This window comes from Marmota flaviventris, chromosome 6 (assembly GCF_047511675.1).
Source record: "Marmota flaviventris isolate mMarFla1 chromosome 6, mMarFla1.hap1, whole genome shotgun sequence".
NCBI classification, from domain to species: domain Eukaryota; kingdom Metazoa; phylum Chordata; class Mammalia; order Rodentia; family Sciuridae; genus Marmota; species Marmota flaviventris.
This window is the reverse complement of record NC_092503.1, coordinates 122,862,360-122,874,594: the sequence shown is the minus strand read 5'-3', so window position 1 is coordinate 122,874,594 and position 12,235 is coordinate 122,862,360. Positions and strand designations below refer to the sequence as shown.

At 46.4% G+C, this 12,235-nt stretch overlaps 1 pseudogene; it reads left to right on the top strand.

The window, feature by feature from the left end:
- The first annotated feature begins 8,885 nt into the window (after positions 1-8,885).
- LOC114081589 (enolase-phosphatase E1 pseudogene) lies at positions 8,886-9,670 on the top strand (annotated as a pseudogene).
- Positions 9,671-12,235: the final 2,565 nt, after the last annotated feature.

Genomic DNA, 12,235 nt, shown 5'->3' with positions numbered 1-12,235 from the left:
TTCTTCTTCATGCCCCAATCTGTCTGCCCAGGGCAGGAGGCACCCCTCCAGAGATCTTGCTCTCCTTCTGCCCCCTGTCTTCCTCTTTTCCTTCTGTTCATTCCTGATGAGCTTGGGGAATCTATCACCCAAGTAATCTGAGGACAGGAAATAAATGGAGGGAAGATGGGACAACAGGCTGTGGTATCCCCGAGGGACCAGAATCAGGAGAGGAAAAAGGAAGGCTGGGGCTCAGAGAAGGAGAGTGCCCACCTGGGGACCCTCAGTGCAGAGAAGGCACAAGCTTGAGAGAGACAGAAACAGAGCCTGAGATAAGGAGGAGGGTTCAGAAAGAGGAGAGAGGCAGATATCAGCAAGAAGTCTGGGGACTGTCCAGCCAGGCAAGGTGACACATGCCTGTAATCCCAGCAGCTCAGGAGGCTGAGGCAGGGAGGATAGCAAGTTCAAAGCAAGCCTCAGCAGTGAGGCCCTAAGCAACTCATGGAAACCCTATCTCTAAATAAAATAGGCTCCGTGGTTAAGCGCTGCTGGGTTTAATCTGTAGTACCAGAAAAAACAAAAAAAAGTCTAGGGACTGGTAGACATGTCTCCAGATGTTGGGGAATAGGTGACTGGGTGACTGGGACTTGTACTTAAGTCCTTTAACCCCCACTGCATTGCAGTTCTCATGCCAAAATTATAGGAGAGAATAGCAGAGGGAATGATGTCTTTTCGGACATCAGAGTCATGGAAAGAAAGGGGTAAAGTTAGGGGGGCAGTAGAGATGTGGGAACTAGAGGACCCCCTTGCCCTGATCACTGTCCCTATCTTTGTTCCTCAGGCATGAAGGCTCAGGAGAAGGGCTCTGTCATCGACTGGGGACATCATGCTGATAACTCTTTCTAGTGACAGCAGTTGCCAACCTAATGTATGGAATCAAGGATGTGTGTGGCCCAACTTTGCCCCCAAGTCCAGTGGGACTGGAACCTGGTGGTTAGGACTCTGAGAAGAACAGGGGTTCAGGGAGGAGGATGATAGCTTAGAAGTGCGGAGGGGACAAGGAACCTGACCCGAGGGGCTGGGAGGAAGCACTGGCCTGGCAGGAGTGGAGATTTGGGGCCACTGAAAGAGGCTGGGCAGTGCCAATGGCTGATCAGTCCCTGGAGGCGCTAAACAATTCTAGGTAATGCAGACCCAAGATTTTTAAGTCATCCTATTCATCTCTCATCTCACAGGCTTTCCAGTTCCACAGGGAGCTGAATTTGGGGAGTGGTGATGGCTCTGTGACCTTCTATAGATATGACCATGAGCCATCTCTAGTTCGTCAAATGAAGGGATGCACCAGGATAGCTGAAAACCCCTTCCCCATTGGATGTTTGGCAATCTTCATCCTCTCCCAGGAGCCCCTGTCCCATCTACCCTCTCTGGGGCCATTTATTGCAGGTGGGTTCCTAGGTCACTGGGTCCCAGGTCTCTTCCACCAACAGTGCCAAGGAGGCCCAGGGAGATCTGCTGTCACTCACCACTGGGAGCTGGGATTCCAGTTCTGATTCCCCCTGCTCTCTGCTGCCATCCCCATGGACTGGGGAAAGGCACCCACAGTGGCAGTTATCTCATCTGTAGAAGGAAGGGCCAGGGCTGGAAGGGCCAGAAAGCTTCCAGCCCTCATGGAGTCTGGGTCAGGGCAGCTGGAGCCTTCACCCTTCACCCTTTCTTCCCATCCCCACCCCTCTCACCAGGTATCAGACAAGGTCCTTATCTGAGGACAATTTGATCCAGTCATCGAGGACACAGGAGCAGGTGGGGGGAGGTTCCCTTTCACCCTTCCTTTCTTAGGGAGCTCCCTCAGGTTGGATCCTGACCCCCTCCCACCCCCTGTTTCTCTCCCCTCAGGACCCATGAGGAACCTTGCCTTGTGGTACTCCCTTGGGCCACTCTGGGAGGGTGGTGGCCACAATCCTTACTAAATAAAATGGCACTCCCTCTACGGGTCTCCCAGAATGGGCTTTGTGGTCCCTAGGAACAGGCCAAGTCTGGTCTCTGCCACTCACTATGTATGTGATCTTGGGCAAGTCACTCCTTGATCCAAGATTTGTTTGTCCTGGGAAAATGAGGATGACATTGCCAACCTCATGGCTGTAATTCATAGGTGAGGTGTTTAGCACATGCTTCTATCAACAGAACTGCCGCGCCATCGGCAGTCTGTTTAGTGACTGGTCCCTCAGCCTCCAGCTTAGACACTGACTTTAAGAGATCATCCAGGGTCTCCATCTGCTTCTAGGTTCCTCCTCTCCAGGTGCCTAGGTCCTCTGGGTAGAAGGGAGGGAGTGTTTACTTATAAATGCTGATTAAAACTTATTCTGAAGGAGGAATCCTCAACCTCTGCATTATTGATGTGTTGAGATGGATCTTTATTTGTTGAGGGGCTGTTGTGAGCATTATAGGATGTTTAGTAGCCTCTCTGACCTCTACCCACTAGATGCCAGTAGGGCCCCTCTCCAAATTGTGACATGAATATCTCCAGAAACTGCCAGATGTCCTTTGGAAGGCAAATTGTTCCTTATAGAGAACCACTGTACTAGAGGCTGGGGGTCCCTGGAGAAATGTTGGGGTGAGAGGCCTAGCAGACAGAGGGTTGCCAATTACCCCCAAGTCCAGATGGAGTTGCCAGGGGAGTCCTGCCTCTGCCTCAGTCTCTCAGCCTGTGAGATGCATTTCCTGAGAGGCAGGCTGCCCAGTTCTGAGCAGTCATTCTTTGGCCTGACTCCACAGAGCCTCATTAATCTCCCATTAATTGATTGTGAGCAGCTGACCTCTCCTCTGCCCACCCATTCCAGTCCTGCTTGGGGCTGAGGGACCAGTCATACCAGGGAATGTGAGGAGTCCACGTGATTAGCCCTCAGTCCTCTCGGGAGCCCTGCTGCCTGAGGCCTGGCCTCCTGCCCTCCAGGTCCTAGCCCTCTTCACTCCCTCTGCCTGCTCCACTTCCCTCAGAAAGGCAGCCAGCCCGGCTTCCACTCCACCCAGGAGTCGCATGTATTGACTGATGGCCTCCTGTGTGCCAGGCGCTGTCCCAGGTGCTGGGGATACGGCACTGATGGAGGCATGGACGTTGCCCACAGGGTGCTTATCTCCCCTCAGCAGAGACCCACAACAAGCAATAGAGAGAGGTGGTGGCTCCTGTCCAGCCCCGGGCACTATCACTGGGGAGACAAGTGACTATCTGTGAGCTAATGCTTATTTTAGGCAGAGAATAAAGAGGGAAGAGGAACTCCTGGGAACTCCTAGAAATGAGAGTTCTTCATTTCTGTGTGTGTGTGTGTGTGTGTGTGTGTGTGTGTGTGAGTGTGTTTAATCAGAAATTGAACCCAGGAGACCTTAATCACTGAGCCACACCCCACTCTTTTATATTTCATTTGGAGACAGGGTCTCACTGAGTTGCTTAGGGCCTCACTAAGTTACTGAGGCTGGTTTTGAATTTGCAATCCTCCTGCCTCAGCCTCCAGAGCTGCTGGGATTACAGGCGTCCACCACAGTGCCTGGCTAGGTCTGCATTTCTGATCAGGATAGATGGAGGCTTTGAAGCAAAGAGGAGGCTGTCGGGCTGGGGTGGTAGAGAGGGGAAGGGGTGGAGCAAAAGCAAAGCCCCCATGGGCTGAACATTTCTGTCAAAGAGTTCAGCTTCTGTCACTCTGGGTGGCCTGAGCTGTATGCATCCCTGGAGAGCTGTGTGATGTGGGTCCTTGGACTCCATGTCTGTCTTGTCCTTGTCACTGTCTCCACTGTCCCCACAGCTTGTTGTATTGCCTTGGACATCTCGAATCACCATGTGGACCATGTGAGTGCTCTCTCCCTTTTGCTCTTTCACCTGGTCCTTGGAGACAGCTCCACCCAGAACAGAGTGACCATGTGTGAGCAAGGGGTGTGGAGCTTACTGACGTGAGAGATGTAGGAGGGTGAGTGTAAAGCTGGGGACAGATTGGAACATGAACCTCCTCCCAGAGCCCCAACCGTCCTGTCCCCAGCTAGAACTCAGCCCTTCTAGAACTCAGTCATCTGCTCCCTGCCTCTTCAGGTGGGGTTCACCTCCACCCATAGCCCCTCCCCTCTGTTGGGGCTGGGTCAGGAGTCTGCCCCTCTTGGGTCCTTTTGCCTGCCCTGGGATCCCACCCATTTCACAGTACCCTGGTACCTGGCTCCATGACGCAACTGCTGCGGTCTCCTGTTATCAGGCCACCCCTGTGGGGTGCGGTAGCTCCATTTGTTTAAGGCTTAGTCCTGAGGGGCCCCAGCCCCCATGACGTCAGACTTGGCTTCATATAACAGGTCTGCAGCCATGGTCCCCAAACAGCTGCCCAGCTCTAACATGGCCCAGCCAGCCGGTGGCCTCCATTTCACTTTTGGCTTCCAGTGCTGCCTCCTCTTTCTTCTAACTCCTTGGGAGGCAGGTAAGATACCTGCAGGGGCAAAGGAGTCACAGTTACACAGTGGGATGGAACTCAGAGAGGGATTGTCTCTTGATTCATAAGTTTGGATGAATAAGCATATAAATGAAGGAGGGATGTGGGGGACGGGTTGCTGTGTACAGTTGTCTGGGGCGTTCACTGCTCAAGTTTGCCAGTTAAGGGGTGTAGGAAATGAAATCCAGCCTGCTCTTTAAGACCTGGCCTACAGAGCTGCACCCACCCAAAGGGGGCAGGAGTGTGGACCCACTTTTCTTTGTACTGGGAATTGAACCCAGGGGTACTTTACCACTGAGCTACATTCCCAGTCCTTTTTAATTTTGGGACAGGGTCTCACCAAGTTGCAGAAGCTGGCCTGAAACTTGTGATCCTCTTGCTTCAGTCTCCTGAGTAGCTGGAATTATAGGCATTCGTCACCGTACCCAGAGGGACCTGACATTCATTGAGTACCTGTTTCACACAAGCAGCTCACAGGTGCTCATGATACTTCATCTCACTTCACCTTCTCAACATGAGGAGATGATTTACTAATATCCTATCTTCTAGTTGAGGAGAGTGAGATGCAGAGATCTAAAGGGCTTTCCCAAGGTCACAGGACTAGAGAGGTGCAAGCAAGAACTCTACCACTCCACACTGCCAGCTGCATGGGATGGGAGTGTGGGGTGAATTTCTCTCCCGAGAATGCTGTTATGTGCAGACTTAGGTTCTTATCCGGACTCTGGGTCATTTAGCTCATCTGGACCTCTACTCCACCTGTAAAATGGGAAGGACACTGCCGGTCAATACCCTGAGTTGGTGCCTATTCAGCATTTGCTCTGCACCAGGTATTGTTCTAGGCACTTCATCCGTATTTACTTATTTAATTCTCACTGCAACTCAACAGGATTCTGTCCCCATCTTACAGCTGGGAAGCATCCCAAGGCTTTGATGAGAAAATGAGCATGGAAAAGTATTTCATGAGCAAAACAGATCCTATGGAATAAGATGAAATTGCTAAATTGGTTCACTTGCCTTAATTAAGAAACAGTTCTGGACCTGGACCAGGGAGCAGAGATACCAAACCCAGGTGTGGTTTGGAGGGGCTTGGGTGATCAGGAGGAGGGACTTCATGAGGTAGACGTGTGACAATATGTCAATTCAGAGAGAGTATCTACATCTGGGATAGAGTCAGCAAAGGTGGAGGTGGTGGTGACCCCAAACCAGAGCTGGGGATGTGGAGTCTGAGATGCTTCGGGCAGGTTCTGGGGCACAGCAGGCGGTGTCTTCCTCCAATAGTGTTTGGGGGTAGTATTGGAGGAATGCTCCTTCCCTGAGCTCAGTGTCCTATTAGGGCCAGAGAGGCAGGGGCTAAGGAATCTTCAAGCTGACTCTGACAGGTTCCACAGTGCACTCTATCCATGCCCTGACTTCATGCCTGTCCCCTTTACTTGAAGGGTCTGGGAAGCACCAGAGCTGCCCTCAGCCTCCCTGTCCCCATCCTGCTTACCTGTCTTCCTATTCTGACAGTTGCTCTCTATACCTTTTGTCTTGCTGCAGCTCAGAGAAGAGGAACCTGTATAGGGCACAGGGGATTGAGTCATGAATCAATGACACACAGCCCTGGCAGGGAAATTTGCTCTAGGGCAAGAGGCAGGGCGCAGGCGCAGGTCAGAGGAGCAGCAACTGAGCCTCTGGGTTCTGTGGGTGCAGCCTGGGAGGTGCCTGCTACAGCTTGGTCAGGAGGGATGGAGAGTGAGGATGGAAGGAAACAGAAGGAGATGGGGTCTTAGAATCTGTAGAGCAGTGGGTGATATGGGGAGGGTTTGAGGCTGGTATCAGGGTGGGATAGGGACCGAGTGGGTCTCAAGGCCATGGCTGTGTCCAGTAGTCATGCTGGATGTGGCACGAGGGGGAGACTCCTGGGATGGATGAAGCCCTTGCCACAAAGTTCTGGGGTGCCCCCTAGCATTTGTCTGCAGGACTAGTCAATACCCACTCAGCTATAGTGATAAATAAAACAAATCAAAATCCCTGCTACAGTGGGAATTAAACTGCATTTATTGTGTACTGGAGAGGGACAAGTGCCAGATTGCTAAAATGCAGCAGGAGAAGTGGCTCAGGAATGCAGGCCACTGCCATTGTGGAGAGGGTGGTCCAGGTTGGCCTCTGAGGTGTATGGAACAGGTGGGTCAGAGGAGAAACTTGGGCTGCTGCAGGCAGGTGTGCAGGGCCACAGGCTCAGATGTAAAGACAATAACTCAAATTCAATACATAATTAAAGAGACTGCTCTGCTCCATGCTTCCTTTGGCTCTCATGTTAAGCTGATGCAGTCAGCATCATTGTTATTTATAGTTGAGGACATGAGACCTCAGAGCATGTTAGTGACTTGATCAAAGATGCAAAGCTGATGAGAGACACAGCCTGGACTCCAGCCCCGTCCTCCAATTCTTTAAGGCCAGTGAAATTTGTCACTCTGCATTGCTACCTGCTCTTGTATGCATTCAACAGATATTCATTCCTTATAATGTTAAAAAGCATCTGGGGTATAGTATAAAACCAGTCTTTACCAATTTCCTCACCTATTTGAATTGCTTTTCCCTACCTGTAAAATTAATTGTAAGATTATAACTCTTACTTTATGGGTTTGTGGGAAAGATTAAACAAACAAATATGTGGATACTATACTTCAGGGGTTCTAAAATGTTAGAGACAGCTTGTACTGACGTCTAAGTTGTGCACTGTGGTCGTAACCAGTAAAAGACTATGCTGGGGAGCCCAGAATGTGTGTTCAAATTCTGGCTGCACTTTTTATTTCCTGGGTGTTCTTAAAGAGATTATTTAACCACTCTGAACCTTGTCTTCATGTATAAATTTTGGAGAATACTAAATAGTTCTCAACATGAAAGGATTCTTGTGAAAAGTAAGTAATTTAGTGTTTGTTCTTACTAGTAGGCCATGCATGTCTCATAGTAAATGCTCAAGAAATGTTGGCTGTTGCTATTGCTGGGAGGGCTGTGTATAAGTCACTTGTCCTCCATGAAACTCTTGGTTCTCAGATGTAAAACAGGAGAGGTTGTCAGCATGTAAGAAACCCTGTAAGGGTTGGAAGGTATATCATCATATAAGAGAATGCCGAAAGAGAAGATCTGTGGTGTAACCAGTCAAGCACCAGGGCTAGTGAGTTAGCTTTCTGTTACTGTAAAAAAAAAATTGAGATAATAAACTTATGAAGAAGAAAGGTTTATTTTGGTTCACAGTTTTGAAGGGTTGAGTAAAGACCAACTAGATTCATCGCTCTGGGCCTGTGGCGGCCTATTGTGGTGGGAGCATGTGGTAGAGAAAAACCATTTACCTCATGACCAGGAATGACAAAGAAGAGGCTGTGGTCCCACGATCCCCTTCAAGGGTACACCATCAATGAATGGAAGACTTTCCACCAGGCCCCACCCCCTAAAGGTTTCACCACATCCTATTGGGGCACCAAGCTGGGGACCATGCCTTCGACACACGAACCCTTGGGGGACTCCAGATCCAAGCTATGGCACCTAGAGAAGGTACCCAATACATGATAACTATTATTAAAATTTTTGCCAAAGGAATGAGAGAATGCAATTGGCGAAGTGGAGTGATAGCCTGATAATTCAACCCTTCTCCTTTCCCCCAACCTTAATTCCCTTTAGGGACTTGGGTTTCTCTCTGATCTCTTGCCCCTTTCTTGTCCCACCTGTTATTCTTTCAAAGACCGAATTCCCCAACACCTGATTCTCCTCATCCGCAGAGAGGTGGGTGGAAATGGTTTCCTGTGGCTGGGAACAGCTCCAGGTTCTGGTCGCCACCTTGAGCTAACAGACACTGGAAATCTCAGTTATGTAACAGCATGATTTCCCTTGTTCTTTGGTGATCTCTGGTTCTCACTCTTCAGGCCAGATATCAGGGACGTGTCCTCTGTCCCCATCTGGTTGTTTTCCCATAGAATTAAAGTCCATATCTGCTGATTGATAGGGATGTTTTCCTTCACACCCTGTCCTTAAACATAGTTAGTTCCTCCCAGAATACAGCTACCTCATTCACTCCTGTTAGGACCCCCAAGGAGCTACTTTTCCCTTCCTTGGAAAGAGGATTTCATTTCATAAGTCTGTAAAGGAGCACCTGCAAGGCCAAGTGACAGTCAATCCCTGCTCTCAAAGCCTTGTAAGTCGATAGGCATGGTTGGAAGTAGATGTTAACAGGTTTAAAACAAATGTAGATTTGGGCCTGAGTTCTGACCCCTGGGCGGTGGTCCTCTCCACTTGCTAGTTGGCAGAGGTATCCTCTCCTGCGTGCTTCAGGCCCCATGGATGGCCACCTCTGAGATTGTCATGGGGCTCTTGGAAGCCCAAGACTGTCCTGGGGGCACATCTAGCGCCATTCTCCAACTTCTCTAGCAGCAGATGGATTTCCATGGTAACAGCTGGTAGGGAAAAATGGTCATGCTTTTGGTGCCTGCTAAAGTCATTGTGATCTTGTTAGATATCGAAGAACATTTGATTTCCTTACATTAAAGAAAATGTTAAAGAGTATCTGCAGACACATTGGGAAGAGGAGGAGTGCCAATCTTTTGAGAAAACAGGTTGAAGAAAATGCCCATGTGGACGGGGCTGTTCCAATACCTGCAGCTTCCGGGAATGGGGTAGATAACTTGTGCTGGCAGATGTCTCCGGATCCAAAGACCACAGTGCTCAACTGCAGGGCCACCTGTGGAGGGCAGCATTCATAGCTGGGTGCATGAAAGCAGAGTTTTTTGAAGATGTAGTTCCAGCAGTCAGGAAGTGGAGGGAAGCTGGAATGAAGGTGTTCATCTATTCTTCTGAAAGTGTAGAGGCTCCAAAACTATCATGTGGGCATTCTACAGGGGGGAATATTATTGAGCTTTTGGATGGTCACTTTGACACCAAGATTGGACAGAGTGGAGAGTCAAAGTTATAGAAAGATTGCAAATAGCATTGGAGGTCCAACCAACCACATCTTGTTTATAAGACATGTGACTTTTAGAAGCCAGTGTTGCTGGAGAAGCAGGTGTGCATGTAGCTGGGGCGGTGACAGCTGGCAATGCAGGATTGACAGATGATGAGAAAACTTCCTACAGCTTCTCACATCCCTCAGTGAACTATACCTTCCTCCCTCAGCACAGAGGACCATTTCTACAGAAGACCAACTGTTCCTCAGAGTTGTCCCCCCAGTGTCTGGTTTTATTCTAATGGTAAAGTAATTTACTTACATAGACATATATATGTGTGCCAGTATATGCATGTGTATGCTCATTAACTTTCATGAGCACATAGTGAGAAAAAAAAAGTCTTCAGTTCAGTGAAAATGAAACTTATGTAAAGATGCTCTAGATGTAGAAATAGTTCGAAACTATAACACTAACCTTTATTGAGGGCAAAGTGTAGGTGATAGAAGAAAATACAAATCAAATGTGTTATGATTATCAAATCCTATACTAAAATGAGAAATTAGTTTTGAAAATTATTCTGAGGCCTACTATTTTAAATACTGGAAATACTTCAGAGACATTCTTAATGTCCTTGTTTAATGGTGAGTGGGAAAATTTACAAGCTGTATTTCCTATTTGCCTCCCTTGGGACAAAAGATAAAGGTATTTGTTTCTATTGTCAAACAGCAAAATTAGGAAAGAAAATTCACTTGAATCTTGATCAGTCAAGTATTTGTTACTTAAGAAGAAAATTACTAATCATGTGGTACCCATAGCCAGCACTTGCCTTATCAATGAAAAAGGTATGCTGATATAACAGCTAAAAAAGAAATATGGTTCTTAATGTTCAACAAAATGATTCTAATTCTACTGGTTGTTACCAGTTGCCTTTCTAACTTTATCTTACACAGTTTAAGAATATATATTAATTGCTACTTACTATTTTTTAAAATAAAGTTTTGCTGAAATTAGTTATTAGCACCAAGAAGAGCCCTAATATGTAATATTTCCCCATTGAATGTGAGAAATGTAAATTTTATAACAGCATTATTTGCCCAGGTTCAATTCTAATAGAATTACATGTCAGTTTTCTGTTGTAATTAATAAAAGCATTCTCTTCTTTCAGTTTTACAGAGGTTCTTGAACTATATCACATACTACCATAATCAAGACAAATTTTCTTCAAGACAGATTGAAGAAAATTTTTTAAAATAAGAATTTTATTTTATTTTTGTCTTAATTATGTGTGTGATGTACGTGTTTTAATGAAGTGCCAATGGAAAAAATCGTTAACTGGCATTTGAATTATGTATACATATATGGTTGCTATTTCATCTGGGCTGTAAGCATTCAATATATTAGTGGGATTTCTTATGCTTTTGAGAGTCTTATGTTTGATGTATTTCAGATAATGCTTGAAGGAGGCAATTATTTTTTAATGAATCCTGGAGGGATAATTTTAGGAAGCTTCAAATAAGGAAAAGGAAAAGTTATAGAAAGATTGATCTTCTAGTAGCTAATTTAAAGAATCTAAAGACTAAAATATAGAAGAGTAGAAAAATAGAAATGAATATAAGAAATCTTAAAAATGGGAGTAATTTGTAAATCATGGCAAAATCACAAATGATCATAAAAGGTTGAATTTATTTTTTGACTGGTAAAAATGGATTCTTTATTTAAAAAATAATGGTACATGTGAGAAACATGCTCACCTCTCCAAACTCAAAGAATGGATCAAGAGACAAGAGACACAGCAAACAGTGATGTTTCACTTTGATGATGATCTTGCAAGATTGGGTAAAGTTTTGCAAGACCAGGTGTCTCAGAGAGAGCGGGCACACACAGTTTGGATACATCCAGCATCTTACCTGTAGAGTTCAAGGTCCCTTGCCCAATTCCTCATTGTCTGAGTATTATGGGGTGTATACAGTCTTCCCCAACATCACCTAAGTTTTATTTGCAGTATCTTATTGGGTTATATAAAGATGCATAATTTTAGTTGTTCCCAGATCCCTTTGTTGTCTCATGGCAGGAAAGCCTTCTTGGGTGAATGCATTCTAACCCTTAGGCAGCTCTTAACTTCTTTACCTAAGTTACTATATTTTTTTATTAGTTACACATGACAATACAATGATCTAGACATATCATACATTTGAATCAGATAGGGTATAATTTCTCATTTTTCCAAATGTACAGGTTGTAGAACCACATTGGTTATACAGACATGTATATTCATACAGCAATACTAGTGTCTATTTTATTCTGCTGCCCTTCCTATCCCCCCTTCCCCTCCCCTAAGGATGCATTTTTTTAAAATACAGCAAATGTAATAACAACTTGAAGGTAACAGGAAAGAGTAATGGACTATTTTGAGAAGCTAAATGAAGCTAGATCTTATCCACTTAGAGGAACCAGAAAAGATGCCAGAAGGATGTGTGATTGAGGGCCTAGAAACAAATGTGGGAAAGGAGTAAGGTGGCATTTTTCCTGGAGGCACAGCCTGAGTAAGAGCCTGAAGCTAGAGGTAAGGATGGGGATTAGGGGCTGGGGATGTGGCTCAAGCGGTAGCGCGCTTGCCTGGCATGCGTGCGGCCCCGGGTTTGATCCTCAGCACCACATACAAACAAAGATGTTGTGTCTGCCGAAAGCTAAAAAATAGATATTAAAAAAATTCTCTCTCTCTCTCTCTCTTTAAAAAAAAAAAAAGAATGGGGATTAGATAGCACAGTGTTCTTTTCTTTTCTTTTTTTTTTGTGGTACTGGGAGTTGAACCCAGGAGTATTTAACAACTGAGCCACACCCCCAGCACCCCTCACCCCATGTTTTGGGGGGTATTTT